Raw genomic sequence first — 14,490 nt, forward strand, 5'->3', positions numbered from 1 at the left:
CTGCTACCATGCTGTGTTATGTGTTGCTGCCTTGCTATGTTGTTGTCTTAGGTCTCTCTTTATGTAGTGTTGTCTCTCTTGTCAAGATGTGTGTTTTGTCCTATATTTATATTTTATTGTTTTATTTATTTTTAATCCCAGCCCTGTTCCAGCAGGAGGCATTTTGGTAGACCATCATTGTAAACGTCATTGTAAATAAGAATTTGTTCTTAACTGACTTGCCTAGTTAAATAAAGGCTAAATAAAATACAATAAAAATATCAGATTTGATATTAAGCAAAGCAAGGAAATATGGAAGGACATAGCAAGGAATCTAATTCAAAGTTTAAAACTTGAATTCCCTATCATGGCAATCATTTGTTTACTTATGTTAGAGACTCAAATAAAATGCACATTGCATTTACTTAGCGTCTACTCCACGTGACTAGCGGTTTGGAAGACTTGCTGAGAACCTGCTACTGCTTTTCTATCGAGACTGCAGTTGAAGCTCCGCAAGCGAGAGAGACGCTCTGTCTTTCCTTGAAATACGACTGTTGAGCGAAATTAGGCTACTTCCATGTCAAAAACGAAATGCTACCTTTTAATTTGATTAGATGACAGTAATGAATTGTCAAGTAAAAGTACATTGACTCACGGTGATAACCTTTGCTGAGGCTTTGACACTTGGAACAGTGTCAAACGAGAAGTGGTGAGTTACTTGCGAATTCCTTTGATCTGTTCTATTTACTCTCGGGTTTTCATAGGATACGAATTTGATATACACATTATAGCAAGTTCAAATGCTGTCATAATTTATCTACGTTTTAGATTTACATTCGTCCAACTATTGACATTCGAGCGGGGAGTCCTGTGTGTGCGTACGCGCGCCAACATTTTCCGACAGACTGCGCGTGTTGCTCCGTCTCCACGGTGTCTGTTACAACAATCAGCAAAATATATCCCAGAACTTGCTACAGTTAAAGGCTAAACTTTTTTTTTACGAACTTTTGCGCACGTCAAATGATTCATTCAATGGATTGTTCAGGATTTGAATACTACATTTTGTCAAATAAATAGCTGTATTATAGTAAATACTATTTAGGGTGAAGGCTGAGACTAATTGTATTTCATTGAACGTCTCACTGTCAGAGTGAAGTCTGTTCAAATTATACATAGCAGTAGAGTCTTGCATAATATGGCTTCGAAATACCTAATTTTGAAGTCTGAAGCCTTGCTAACAGTTTTGAAGATGAAGCTTGAGCTGGTGTTTTGAACACTAACTAAAATACATAATTGTTCAACCTTCAAATAGCCTGCGATCTTATTTCATTTTCTGAAACAGGGAGGCTTTTGTCACAAGCTACACTACATGACCAAAAGTGTGTGGACACCTGCTCGTTGAACATCTCATTCCAAAATCATGGGCATTAATTATGGAGTTGGTCCTCCCTTTTTCTGCTATAACAGGCTCCACTCTTCTGGGAAGGCTTTCCACTAGATGTTGGAACATTGCTGCTGGGACTTGCTTCCATTCAGCCACAAGAGCATTAGTGATGTTGGGCGATTAGGCCAGGCTTTCAGTCAGCGTTCCAATTCATCCCAAAGTTGTTTAAGGTTGAGGTCAGAGCTTTGTGCAGGCCAGTCAAGTTCTTCCACACTGATCTCAACAAACCATTTATGTATGGACCACGCTTTGTTCACGGGGGCATTGACATGCTGAAACGGGAAATAGAAGCACGAATTGTGCTGACTTTGCTTCCAGAGGCAGTTTGGAACTCGGTAGTGAGTGTTGCAACTGAGGACAGAGAATTTTTACGTGCTACCGCTTCAGCACTCAGCGGTCCAGTTCTGTGAGCTTGTGTGGCTGAGCAGCTGGTGCTCTTAGACTTCCACCTCACAATAACAGCACTTACAGTTCACTGGAGCAGCTTTAGCAAGGCAGAAATTTGACTAACTTATTGGAGAGGTGGCATCCTATGATGGTGCCAGGTTGAAAGTCACTGAGCTCTACAGTACGGGCCATTCTACTGCCAATGTTTGTCTATGTAGATTGCATGGCTGTGTGCTTGATTCTATATACCTGTCAGCAACGAGTGTGGCTGAAATAGACTAATCCACTAATTTGAAGAGGTGTCCACATACTTTTGTGTGTATATGGAATGGCATGGACAATATTTCAATTAGGCTATACTGCGTTATGCAAGTATTATGCAGCTGCATGCACCTGTATTGTACAAAGGGACATTTTTCTCTTATTGATTGTTTACATGCAAATAATTGTCATGCATGTGCATCATGCTAGTTTCATATACAGATGCTTTATAAGAACTATGTTTTCATATAACCTGAAGCTCATTGTTATGTGCTCATCTGTATATTAAGACATTATCTGTCAAACTATCAAATATCAAAGTCAGGCTATTGATAAAGCAATTAATATGTGTGGGATTTGATGTGTATGACAGTTGGTTCATACCACCCCCAAACAAAGGGAAAGCCATTTGAGTCTTCATTGTATGTTTTGTATTTGACATTGAAAAATATAAAAACCCAGGATGTCCTGTTCATATGAAATTCTTGTGTTGAAGGCAGTAATGGGAGGCGGTTTGCTTTTCCACAAGGAAAAACATGATATTTACAGAGCTGATGGCCAGATGCTATCAGGTAGGAGTAACAATGCAACTCTGACAGCTGATTTGAAAAGGGGGTAGTACAGTGTGCTTCTGTACCTTGACTGCTTCATCTCGCTCTCTCTCTCTCACACGCATGCACACAGAGATATTTTCCACATTTTCACTTCAAATACAATAGGGTACCACACAGGATGACCCTATAGAACATTACAATAAGGAGAATGTAAAACATAGTAGGCTTGGACAGTATACCGTATATACCAGGGTATTTGGAAATATCCACGGGATGTTTTTTTAAGACCGTCAATTCCGTTGAAACTATTTCTTTAATGTTTATCAATACATTTTAATATTTGTAGCTACTTTTTAAGTAAATACCTGCAGTCATCTTGTGTAATACTTTAGGCGATAAAGCAGATCACGTTCTTCATTTCACCTGCTTCAATAGAGTGATCAGGGATGTGCAACTATAGTTTTCCTTCACAGAAAATACATTAGTGCAGCTCATTCGGCAGAAAATAGCTAAATTTTCAACAAATGACAACAAAAGTGCAACGGTATTTGGCTGGAAGTTACACAAGTACATGAGCTTACAATGAAAAAGCAATACATTTTTTGCAAAATTACAGTGGCAAGAAAAAGTTGTGAACCCTGGATTTCTGCATAAAGTCGATCTTCATCTAAGTCACAACAATAGACAAACATAGTGTGCTTAAACTAATAACACACACATTATTGTATTTTTCTTGTCTATATTGAATATATCATTTAAATATTCACAGTGTAGGTTGGAAAAAGTATGTGAACCCCTAGGCTAATGACTTCTCCAAAAGCTAATTGAAGTCAGGAGTCAGCTGACCTGGAGTCCAATCAATGAGACGAGATTGGAGATGTTGGTTAGAGCTGCCTTGCCCTATAAAAAACACTCACAATTTGAGTTTGCAATTCACAAGAAGCATTGCCCGATGTGAACCATGCCTCGAACAAACAATCTCAAAATACCTAAGATTAATTGTTGACTTGCATAAAGCTGGAAATGGTTACAAAAGTATCTCTTCCACGGTAAGACAAATTGTCTACATGGAGAAAGTTCAGCACTGTTGCTACTCTCCGTAGGAGTGGCCGTCCTGCAAAGATGACTGCAAGAGTACAGCGCAGAATGCTCAATGAGGTTAAGAAGAATCTTAGCGTCAGCCAAAGACTTACAGAAATCTCTGGAACATGCTAACATCTCTGTTGACGAGTCTATGATATGTAAAACACTATAAAATTATGTTGTTCATGGGAGGACACCACAGAAGAAGCCACTGCTGTCCAAAAGAAACATTGCTGCACATCTGAAGTTTGCAAAAGTACACCTGGATGTTCCACAGCGCTACTGGCAAAACATTCTGTGGACAGATGAAACTACAGTTGCATTGTTTGGATGGAACACACAACACTATGTGTGTAGAAAAAAAGGCACAGCCAACCAACATCAAAAACCTCATCCCAACTGTAAAGTATGGTGGAGGGAGCTGCTTTGCTGCCTCGGGGCCTGGACAGCTTGCTATCATCGATGGAAAAATGAATTCCCAAGTTTATCAAGACATTTTGCAGGAGAATGTTAGGCTATCTGTCCACCAATTGAAGCTTAACAGAAGTTAGGTGACGCAACAGGACAGCAACCCAAACACAGAATTAAGTCAACAACAGAATGGCTTCAACAGAAGAAAATACGCCTTCTGGAGTGGCCCCATCAGAGTCCTGACCTCTGACCTCCCGATTTGAGATGCTGTGGCATGACCTTGAGAGCAGTTCACACCAGACATCCCAAGAATATTGCTGAACTGCAACAGTTGTTTTAAAGAGGAGTGGTCCATAATTCCTTCTGACTGTTGTGCAGGTGTGATCCGCAACTACAGAAAACGTTTGGTTGAGGTTATTGCTGCCAAAGGATGGTCAACCAGTTATTAAATCCAAGGGTTCACATACTTTTTCCACCCTGCACTGTGAATGTTTATAGTGTGTTCAATAAAGACATGAAAACATATAATTGTTTATTAGTTTAAGCAGACTGTGTTTGTCTATTGTTGTGACCTAGATGATCAGATCAAATTTTATGACCAATGTATGCAGAAATCCAGGTATTTCCAAAGGGTTCACATACTTTTTCTTGCCATTGTATGCATGGTCATCATATTTCTGATGTTTATCATAGAAAGAATGTAGCCAGCTACATTTCCTAATGTTTTGCTTCAAGTTAATCCTGCATTTTACTAGAGAAAAGTAGGCTGGCTACACTGAGAAAAGTGCCAGAGAGAAGTAGCTACACATCAGTCAGAGTGCTGTCTGCTAATAGAATGCCTGTTTGTGAATTCTCCTTCGAGTGAAGAAGTGCAACTTAAGCACAAAAGTAGTCTGATGCCGAGCAGAAATTACAATGGGAAGCACTTTAGATCTGTGTTTACAAAACGCAGCAAGAGATTTCTTATGCGTTAAATTTATTTTTCCCGGAAAGAAAAATGAAGAATTCTACTTTAACGCGACTCCTAAGTTTAACTTGCTAGTTATCTAAATAGTTACTGAATAAGGTGATGGGGCACCATATTGTTTAAGCATTCTGCTGTGTTTGAGAAGTCTAAGCCCTTTAGATTAGTTAAATGTACACCTGCCAGTGCCATCTTTTGATTTCCTTGTGTTTTTTTCTCCTCTCTGTTCTCGTTTTTCTGCTTCTCCCCCATCTTCTCTGAGCAGAGCAGGCAGGCCTGTTGCCCTAGCGACTCCAGACTTCACACAGACACAGCGTGTGCACATGCTGCTTCAGAGCCAGTGCTGTTCTTCCTTCAGACAAGCATGCGTGTCAACTTTATTCATTTGCACAATGTCTCTCGTTCACATTCGCTTGTAAATGTCCAAACTCAACAAAAATTACATTCAGTACCTCCTATATGTATAACTTGAGCTGGATTGCCTGTATTTGCAATTCATTATTTTGCTAGCAGCCGCCATAGAAATTCGTTATTACTTATGCAAAGTTAGTTAGCATTCTGGTAAGATGCCCAATGGTCTTTTTGCGTTTGTTTTTGCGCCCCTAAGCCGCTAATACTGTAAATCCTGGGATAAGAGAAGGACGGTGTGACAAAATAAATCTGGATACCCTAAAACAGTCTAAAACATGGCTTTTTATTTTACCCCTTTTTTTCTCATTGCTGCAACTCCCGTACGGACTCGGGAGAGGCGACGGTCGAGAGCCATGCGTCCTCCGAAACACCACCCAACCTAGCCGCACTGCTTCTTGACACAATGCACATCCAACCCGGAAGCCAGCCGCACCAATGTGTTGGAGGAAACACCGTACACCTGGCGACCTGGTCAGTGTGCACTGCGCCCGGCCCGCCACAGGAGACGCGCGATGAGACGAGGATATCCCTGCCGGCCAAACCGTCCTTAACCCGGACGACGCTGGGCCAATTGTGCGTCACCCCATGGGCCTCCCGGCTGTGACAGAGCCTGGGCTCGAACCCAGAGTCTCTGGCCTTAGACCACTGCGCCAACCGGGAGGCCTGGAAACCTTATTTCGCAGGGCTTGTTGGCCCCACTCCAAAACCAAAGAACCCAGTGTGTTGCAATTTACTGGTCATTAGTTCATGCAGATGTGCATGTTACTGTATCCTTGCCAAACCACAATATTAGAATGTCACCACTTAAAGCCTAGCATATTGGATTTGGTAAAATATTTAAAAAACGCTACATTTTATGTCAAATTATTATGTAGCAAGTCTAAAAAGATGTTAGCGTTGTTACTAGGGTAGTTAGCCTACAGTGTTACTCAACTGGCATGAGATAAACCTAATGTAAAGCCCCCCCCCCCCCCCCCAAAAAAAAAATATATAAATAAATTTGACAGTTACAAAATAATTTTCCTCTGAAAATCCTTGTTTGCCTAGTTCCATAGTGACCAGCTAGAGCTGAAGCCCCCAACAGACTTTACAATTTTAGCTGTCTTATGCCACGATTTTGGTGTCTCTATGTCCAAGTTGTGGGAAAATTCTTAGGTCTTGTCAGACATCTTTACTCGTTCTTTATGACAGGGTCTAGGTCTGCCGTTTTAAGTACCACTAAGTGCAGTTTTAGGCTCCGTCAAAGTTCTGGTAGTGTCAGATTTTTTTTCTCTTTATCGTGTAGTGTGGCTGGTGTTACGATTCAATCCTGGTGACTGACCAATAGGAACTTGGCCTTCACTTGAGTATGCACACAATAATACGATTATTGTGAATAGTCAGATTAATATAAGTTTGATTTAAACATTTACGTGCTTTGCAAGAACAATTTCTCTAATCTTGTTTACTTGACACATCTGAAATCAGGCTACCTGATAGGAGTTTGATCAATGCACAAAATCGGCAATCAAAATAAATATTCTACCACAGCGACCGTGTTATTTTGTGGAAGCCTATTTGATTCTGAATTCAGACATCAGACTTTCTATGTGAAAACTATTTCTAAGACGCATACTTTTAGTTTTTCCAAACTCACTTCAGCCGCGCATAAGCGTAGAGTGAGGCTTGTGCTGCTGGTGCTGATGTAGTTTGCTGATGAAGCCTCACAAGCCAATCGCAGAATGCGACGACAGAACTGAATCAAATTGTACAATCTGGCCAAGTTGATATCAAGATTTTTATTTGGTGACGTGAAAATCGTAAAAGACTGAATCCGACATACGTAAAGGCCTTGAGCTGGAGTTTGTATTTGAGCCAAAGGTGGAAAAAGCCTTTTGGAAAACGCAATGCATTTAGGATTTATCTGCAATGAGCAATTACCACCCCTCTCTGTGTTGCCGAGTCTGTCTGACAGGTTGGGGCCTTGCACGGCTGCTGCCTCAACCTCATTCACCTCAGATCTGGCTTTCCTTAATACAACTCCTTATAACATCGCTGTTCACCAACCCAATTAACTCCAAATGCACACCACACTCCCATGAAGTAGTTTATTGTATAATTTAGGCTACTGGAGTACACCAAAAAATATAGGTTATTGGATATGATTAAGCTATCTATTAATTTACACATGGTGTGTACATCATCATTGGTTCTGCATGTTCATGCAGAACCAAAACAGCTAGGGCCATTTTAGGTGATCCATTGCTTGAATAATGCGTTTCCTTTTCGCTTATGTCAGTAGGTTTGGATACTTGTTAGTTTTTAAAGGGAAAGATCCATAGAAGCTATGTAAACACTGCTTGTAATATTCATATTTGTCTGACCTGTAGGCTAAAACTAATTGAAGCTCTTCTGCAGACCATTTAGAAAGTTCTGTTGACTGTTGTTTTTCTGGTTATCCATTCAGCCTGGCATTGTATAGCCTACTGCTCCCTCTCCAAAGTGGTTTATTGTCACAGGGTGCAAGGCTATAAAGAATGAGATCATTTTGGGGGCTTTCTGCTGTGTGATTCATGGCTGGCCCATGTCTTGCTGGCATCATGCAGCCCTCATCTCAACTGCAGCTGAGTCACACAGTAAAATTGATTAATCCTCCTGTCTGTCCTCCCTGCGCAGAGAGAGGAGAGGTTTATGTGCTTCTGTTCAGTGTACTGTGGCAGAGATATGCCATTACAAAATTAGTTGCAGTGACAGCTCTAAAGTATACAGGCTTCAGTAATTGAAGAAAACCTTTAAGGAAATGTAGCATTTTATGCCCTGAGATTGGTGTTCCACAAGGGATTTGGCCCAACAAGTGGATTGTTGCCAAAGGAGACTCCTTCTGTATTGTTTCCAAAGAGACTGGGCTGCTGAGTCCATGATGTTGCTTGTTTATTTGCGAGCTCAGGAGGAAAAGGTGTGTGAAACAGAACGACTGTGCATTCATGACAGTATGTATGGCTACAAAAGGTCTTCAAGTCACATAGATTTGTTCAGGTTCAGAGTTCAAAGCAACCATGTTCTGTATTATTCACATCATCCTTCTGCTTTAAAACTTCTTGACGCACGGATCCCTTTAGCGGGATAATTTTCATCAACAACCGCTGAATTGCAGAGTGCCAAATAAATTAAAAATTGCGAAAAATATTTATATACATGAAATCACAAGTGCAATATAGCAAAACACAGCTTAGCTTGTTGTTAATCCACCTGTTGTGTCAGATTTTGAAAATATGCTTTACAGCGAAAGCAATCCAAGCATTTGTGTGAGTTTATTGATCATTAGACAAAACATTAAGAACACCTAGCAGCAATGTAGATTGGTCACGAAAGCCAGAAAAGCAATACAATTAATCGCTTACCTTTGATGATCTTCGGATGTTTGCACTCACGAGACTCCCAGTTACACAATAAATGTTCCTTTTGTTCGATAAAGATTATTTTTATATCAAAAAAACTCCATTTGTTTGGTGCATAATGTTCAGTATTCCACAGCCTTAGGCAGGTCAGGTCAGGTTTCTCACCTTGTGTGTTCATAAATATGGGACTAGGTATGAAATAGTGATAGTTCTCATTATTCCAGATAAATCTATGCCACCTCTATTCCAGATAAATATGTAGCATGGAGAACATTTTCACTTTTCTTTTTTTTAACATTGTCCAGGGATCATTGTGTAAACCCTCATTTACTGTAAGAAATCACCTGGAACACATTTCATGAACTAGGGATGTGATTGTTTATACGGAATTGGGATCCTTAACATTAAGAAAAATCTCGCCTGCTCTTTCTCTTTGCTAATGATGCAAGTGTGTGTTCAGTCTGTTGCGTGTAGAATATCCTAGCCTATTCATTGTTGATAGGCCCTGCTTTACTGAAGTTGCGAGACATTGCTTGCCAAGAAATGGCAAGATATAGCTTTTGATTGCCAATAGATAGGCCTAATCAGGGGTGGACTGGGTGATTTGGAGGCCCCAGGCAGAGGCTAGTTTTACATGTTATTTAACTGTAAAAATGTATTACCTTTTTAATGTGCCATGAACACAACCAGTTTTCATCTGATTGTCAAACAAATCACTTCAAATAGAAGGTTACCTTAGCACGTTCAGCAAAAATAATTCCAGCATCCGAACAGTGCACTGCAAACTTTCCTTCGATTCACAAGTGGCTGAAACTAGAGTATCTCACATGGGAGAAGGCATCTGAGCGAGCGAAGCAGTGCACCTCTGCCTTACTATATGTAGCCTATGCATCTGTTGCTGTCTGGACAAAATTAGTATGACAAGCCATACAGCCTTATTCAAAAATTGATAAAAAAAAACCATTTAATCAATCTACACACAGTAATGACAAAGAAAACAAAGATTTAGACATTTTTGCAAATGTATTAAAAATAAACTGATCACATTTACATAAGTATTCAGACCCTTTACTCAGTACTTTGTTGAAGAACATTTGGCAGTGATTACAGCCTCGAGTCTTCTTGGGTATGACGCTACAAGCTTGCACACCTGTATTTGGGGAGTTTCTCCTAAGTATTCAGACCCTTTGCTATGAGACTCGAAATTGAGCTCAGGTGCATCCTGTTTCCATTGACCCTACCTGACATGTTTCAACTTGATTGGCGTCCACTTGTGATAAATTCAATTGATTGGGCATGATTTGGAAAGGCGCACATCTGTCTAAAAAGGTCCCAGAGTTGATAATGCATGTCAGAGCAAAAACCAAGCCATAAGGTCGAAGGAATTGTCTGTAGAGCTCCGAGACAGGATTGTGTCAAGGCACAGATCTGGGGAAGGGTACCAACATATTTCTGCAGCATTGAAGGTCCTTACAAATACAGTGGCCTCCATCATTTTTAAATGGAAGAAGTTTGGAACCACCAAGACTCTTCCTAGAGCTGGCCGCCCAGCCAAACTGAGCAATGGTGGATAAGGTCCTTGGTCAGGGAGGTGACCAAGAACCCGATGGTCACTGACAGAGCTCCAGAGTTTTTCTGGAATGTTCTCTAATCTCCACAGAAGGACAACCAATGCAGCACTCCACCAATCAGGCATGAATGGTAGCCGCTCCTCAGTAAAAGGCATATACATTCCGCTTGGAGTTTGCCAAAAGGCACTTTACTCTGACCATGAGAAACAAGATTCTCTGGTCTGATGAAACCAAGATTGAACTCTTTGGCCTGAATGCCAAGCGTCATGTCTGGAGGAAACCTGGCACCATCCCTACTGTGAAGCATGGTGGTGGCAGCATCATGCTGTGGGGATGTTTTTCAGCGGCAGGGACTGGGAAACTAGTCAGGATCGAGGGAAGGACAACAGCCCTAAGCACACAACCACGACAATGCAGGAGTGGCTTCGGGACAAGTCTCTGAATGTCCTTGAGTGGCCCAAACAGGCCCCGGGCTTGAACCCGATCAAACATCTCTGGAGAGACCTGTAAAACGCTTCCCATACAACCTGACAGAGCTTGAGAGGATCTGCAGAGAAGAATGGGGAAACTCCCCTAATACAGGTATGCCAAGCTTGTAGCGTCATACCCAAGAAGACTGTAGTTTGTAATTTCTGCCAAAGGTGCTTTTGCAAAATACTGAGTAAAGGGTTTGAATACTTATGAAAAAAAATAAAAAATAAAAATCAGCAAACATTTCTAAAAACCTGTTTTTTGCTTTGTCATTATGGGGTATTTTGTGTAGATTGATGAGAAGAAAAAAAATAATTGAATACATTTTAGAATAAGGCTGTAATGTAACAAAATGTGGAAAAGTCCAAGGGGTCTGTATAACTTCATTGCCCGGTGCTAGCGGTCATAACCTACATTACGTATGTAATATGACCATTTATCTGCATTGTGAAATGACATGGATTTATTTATCATTTTAATGGAAAACTGGTTAAAAAAAATGGCAGTTTAAATGTTAAGCAAAATGTTCCATTTGTTGCATCTCTATCACAAACCTGTTGTGGAACATTTCAACTTAGCGTAGGCCTACTACATACTGCAACCATTTTGAGTAATGTGTTCCCTGCCATATGCTAGCCCACTGTAAAATCTGTATTCTTTTTGGAATAAATCCTATTTTCCATCATTTAAAATTCTCATTCCTCTGAAAGGCAACTGTTTTGAAGCTTGCTAACTCTCAACATCCTGTCTGCACTCTACTCTGTTAGAGGCATCTCCTCTACACACACACACGCTCACCCATACTCTAGTTCAGCTAAAGAGTAGCAGTTAATTCCTGCTGAGTGTTGGGCGTTCTCTAAGGAATAGGAATGGAAGATGAGCCCCAGGAATGTGATCCCCCCCCCTCTTATCGCCGTCTCGTTGGCTCAATCCACAAACTACCATCTAAAAACAACACTGGACACGGCCCAGAGAGCTAGAAACCCAACATCTTGGCGTCCCAGCAGGTATGGTACGTTCCCATTGTGGGTTGATTAGATCACACCTGCATCCAGCACTTCAGATCCTTCCCGTTTCTGAAGGTTTCTTCAATGAGCTGTTAAACCCTAACCTTTCTACATTTACTATACATTTCTGAGCAAAGTAGCTGTAACAACAGCTTTCCCTTTCTCTCTATACATAAGATTAAACTTGGAATGGAAAGAGTTGCTTCTTGAGTTTCTGGTAGTTTTATCCATGTCTGGCAATTATATAAGATGCTGAACTAATTGAACTGGCTTTGAGTGGCAGCAAGTCCTGTCCTATCATTGTGAAGCTCTCTCCTTAGCCTGGCTGTTGTGCCTGGTTTATATTGGCCTGTGTGAAGGGGAAAGGGTTGGAGGGGAGTGCTTAAAGTGTTGGCTGTGGAGCTAAAGTCAAATCCCCCTTTCTATAGTGGCCTCTGGAGATCTGTGAGCAGATTTCACATTAACACACTGGGCGAGAGGAAAGACTGCGTTCTGCACCGCTCCCTCCTTTCACTGCTTAGCAAGGTACAATGAATGAAGTGTTGCTGGGAAAGGGGGGGGATTGGCACTGGAAAATAGGGTGACAGACAGGGCTACAGCGTGAGTGTCATTTTCAATATAGCAAAGCAGTGCCGGGACGTGAGGCTGATGTAATTCAAAACATCAGACTGTCATTTCACCGCCATTCCTGGAATGTGAAATCCACCCATCCTATCACTCAATCTCTCGAGTCTTCCCTTCCATCCCTCAAGCTTCAGTCTCCCACCTGAAGCAGGATATGGACTCCCCACTGTCTGTCGACAGCTTGGAGAGACATAGGGGGAACCTTCTATCTCAGCTGGAGGACTGTAGTGGATCGGTAGGGACTCCCAAGATTAGAGCTATTGGAGCGATTCACTGCTAGGAAGCTCTCTCTCTTTAACTTTTTCTCTCTCTCGCTTTCTCTGACTCTACCCCTGTCTTAGTGACTTTTTGCATTCAGGTTTCCTATTGTCTTCATATGATTGTTTGAGGCCCACTCAAAAGAAATCAAGGTTTTCATAGGTTTTATTCATTCGAGAAGAGGAGGAATGAAGAGCATTGTCCTCACTTCAGTTCATTGAATTACTGATCCAGCACCTTGTATCAGAAGACTCCTTTGTACAGAGATTGGTAGTGCACCAGTGGACTGAGATGGTGGTAGAACAAAGCTGTTTCTGTTTTTTGTAGGAAGCTGAACAGGGCAAACAACTTTCTGCACAGCCATTTCAGGGCATGTGTACACTTATAGTACCAGTCAAAAGTTTGGACACACCTACTTATTCAAGGGTTTTCCTTTATTTTTACTATTTTCTACATTGTAGAATAATAGTGAAGACATCAAAACTATGAAATAACACTTGTAGTGTTACACATGTAGTAACCAGAAAAGTGTTAAACAAATGAAAATATATTTTAGATTCTTCAAAGTAGCCACGCTTTGCCTTGATGACAGCTTTGCACACTCTTGGCATTCTCTCAACCAGGTTCAGCTGGAATGATTTTTCAACAGTCTTGAAGGAGTTCCCACATATGCTGAGCTCTTGGCTGCTTTTCCTTCACTCTGCAGTCCAACTCATCCCAAACCATCTCAATTGGGTTGAGGTTGGGTGATTGTGGAGGCCAGGTCATCTGATGCAGCACTCCATCACTCTCCTTCTTGGTCAAATATCTCTTACACAGCCTGGATGTGTGTTTTGGGTCAGTGTCCTGTTGAAAAACAAATGATAGACTCAATATGCGCAAACCAGTTGGGGTGGCGTATCGCTGCAGAATGCTGTGGTAGCCATGCTGGTTAAGTATGCCTTGAATTCTAATAAATCACAGACAGTGTCACCAGCAAAGCACTCCCCACACCATCACACCTCCTCCTCCATGCTTCATGGTGGAAACCACACATGCAGAGATCATCCGTTCACCTACTCTTTCTCAAAGACACGACGATTGGAACCAAAAATCGCAAATTTTGACTTATCAACCCAAAAGGACAGATTTCCACTGGTCTAATGTACATTGCTCTTGTTTCTTGGCACAAGCAAGTCTCTTCTTCTTATTGGTGTCTTTTAGTAGTGGTTTCTTTGCAGCAATTCGACCATGAAGGCCTGATTCACGCAGTCTCCTCTGAACAGTTGATGTTGAGATGTGTCTGTTACTTGAACTCTGTGAAGGGCTGCAATTTCTGAGGCTGGTAACTCTAATGAACTTATCCTCTGCAGCAGAGGTAACTCTTGGTCTTTCTTTCCTTCGCGGTCGTCATAAGTTTCATCATAGCGCTTTATGTTTTTTGCGACTACACTTGAGAAACTTTCAAAGTTTTGAAATTTTCCGCATTGACTGACCTTCATGTCTTAAAGTGATGATGGACTGTCATTTTCTTTTTGCTCATTTGAGCTGTTCTTGCCATAATATGGACTTGGTCTTTTACCAAATAGGGTTATCTTCTGTATACCACCCCTACCTTGTCACAACACAACTGTTTAGCTCAGACACATTAAGAGGAAAGAAATTCCACAAATTAACTTTTAACAAGACACACCTGTTAATTGAAATGC

The 14,490-nt window shown here is 41.1% G+C and overlaps 1 protein-coding gene across 3 annotated transcripts in view; it reads left to right on the forward strand.

Moving 5' to 3' along the window:
- The first annotated feature begins 438 nt into the window (after window positions 1-438).
- Window positions 439-14,490, forward strand: part of LOC129813043 (syntaxin-binding protein 6-like) — a 154,763-nt gene continuing 140,711 nt past the window's right edge. The window contains exon 1 of one of the 3 annotated variants that reach the window (XM_055865187.1): window positions 439-688. The gene's annotated coding sequence lies outside the window, so the exon portion shown is untranslated. The remainder of the gene's footprint in view (window positions 689-14,490) is intronic. The other 2 variants (XM_055865189.1, XM_055865188.1) reach the window with 2 other exon arrangements.

The sequence above is a fragment of the Salvelinus fontinalis genome, chromosome 16 (genome assembly GCF_029448725.1).
Source record: "Salvelinus fontinalis isolate EN_2023a chromosome 16, ASM2944872v1, whole genome shotgun sequence".
Classification (NCBI taxonomy): domain Eukaryota; kingdom Metazoa; phylum Chordata; class Actinopteri; order Salmoniformes; family Salmonidae; genus Salvelinus; species Salvelinus fontinalis.